This window comes from Corylus avellana, chromosome ca5, assembly GCF_901000735.1.
Source record: "Corylus avellana chromosome ca5, CavTom2PMs-1.0".
Classification (NCBI taxonomy): domain Eukaryota; kingdom Viridiplantae; phylum Streptophyta; class Magnoliopsida; order Fagales; family Betulaceae; genus Corylus; species Corylus avellana.
In genome coordinates this window covers 20,832,096-20,834,042 of record NC_081545.1, presented here as the reverse complement: position 1 = coordinate 20,834,042, position 1,947 = coordinate 20,832,096, and the positions used below count along the sequence as shown (strand labels likewise).

General features: G+C 37.6%; 1 long non-coding RNA gene across 1 annotated transcript; it reads right to left on the bottom strand.

Annotated features, from left to right (window-relative positions):
• Window positions 1-462: 462 nt before the first annotated feature.
• On the bottom strand, window positions 463-1,078 carry LOC132182780 (uncharacterized). Its single transcript, XR_009440328.1, has 2 exons — window positions 802-1,078; window positions 463-697 (listed from the first exon to the last, which is right to left on the bottom strand). It is a non-coding gene; the product is annotated as an uncharacterized LOC132182780 (long non-coding RNA).
• Window positions 1,079-1,947: the final 869 nt, after the last annotated feature.

Sequence of the window (1,947 nt, the reverse complement as noted above, 5' to 3'; positions counted from 1 at the left end):
AAAAAATATATATTGTCATAAATATCAGCCACAAGGCTGCTCGTCACTGATAATTTTAATATCAATGACGTCAAAGCTTGTTCATGTTGATAATTTTGATATCAACAACAACAAGCCTTATCGTCGATGATAATATTAATTAGTATCAACGACAATACGTGCCTATTTCTCGGCAAGGACAAAAGTGGTATTAGCGACGACATTGATAGCTTTCGTTGTCATTAATGTGCATTTTAGATGGAGCATCCGCGACGATTTTTTGGACTTTAGGGATGAATTTTGTTGTTGTTAAAGCCCGAATTTCTTGTAGTTAATGGATTTGGATAGTTGTGTACTTAGATCTACCATCAACGATGTTGAAGATTGCTTCAAAAAAGTACATCAGCTGATGTTAATTTGGAGACATCGTTATCCGGACACGGACAGCTCAGTAAACCAATTTGATATTAAGAGAGAGAGAGAATCTAAACCAAGCAGTAAACCAATTTGATTATCTACGTAATAATAATAACAAGGGTGATAAAAAGAACAAAACAATAGGAAAATGAAGTGAAGCCAATCACATGGTCCACTTTCACATCGAAAGAATCAATCCAAATGGTGTATGAAAAACAATAAGAATAGTCTCCGGAATTGTATGGATCCTGGTCATCAGAAGCATGCGTCCAGTACACAGCAGCAACACAAGGCAGCACAACTGCACAGTAAACAAATACCACACAAATTAATTATAAATCACAATATATCCAACAAATAATGAATGAATAAAAGAAGAGAAATATGAGAAAATAGAGGGCTTACCATCCCTTCCAGAAGCCATCGCCCCTAGACTTGGTTTCCACCGGAGGAGGAGGATTCTGAGTCTGAGAGTAGGCGGAAGCATCTTTTGTAGGATACCCAACCGGTGGTGGAGCCACTACATAAGGGCCTTGTGCAGAAGTAGGAAGCTGACTTGAACTCATGTTTGAAAGCTCTTCAAAAACCAAGGAAAGATATAGATGTGTATATGCAAGCAGAAAGATATGCAGCAGATTATGAGAAGATGAAAGATGAAGATGAAGAAAACAATGAGAGATTAGGTTTTATATATAAAGAGAATCGATTTGGTGAGGAGTCGTTGTTTCCTTGAAGATCCTAGGAGCAGCTAGGGCGGCTGTACCGCGTGGCGTGGTATAAGAAAGAGGACTTGGCGTCGCGGTGGCCCATGTACGTGGAGGCTGGAGGTATAGCGAAGACTAGAAAGGAAAGTTCCATTGGAAAACCTACATCCTTTATTAATTATATATTGCTTTCTTAACGCGCCATTATCAATTTATCACCCTCATACATACCATTATACCAACACGTGGTATGGCAACAAAGTAGCCATTTACATCGCTTTTAATTATGTGTTTCATTGAAGAATAATTCATATCAAGATTAACGGTCAACTCATTCGAAAAAAAAGCTACGTGACGGCACAATTTTGAATTTTCACATACCTACCAACCTACCAATCAACAACTTGCAGTAGGGTGTCAATGCAATTATAGTAGGGTGTCAATGCAATTATAGTTAATAGTTATTGGTAAAAACTGCTAACTGTGCCCGTCTTAGCGATTATTAAATTTTACTAACTACAACCGTAACCACTTAGCAGTTAACGGTTAATTAGTAAAACATGTAACCGCCCGCTATAACCGCTTTTTTAAAATTGGGCATTTTGATCACTCACTACAAAAATCGGGTGAATTTTTTACTGATATTTTTTGACGTGCGGGTTTTGATGTTTTTCAACCGTTAAAATGGGTGGTGTCAAAAATTTCAGATTTTTTATGTGTCTATAGTGCCACGTCAAATTTTTTTTTTTTGACGTGGCAGTATTGCCATGTCAGAATTTTTTGCCGTGGCAGCACTGCCATGTCAAAAAGTTTTGACATGGCAGTGTTGCCACGTAAAAACATTTTT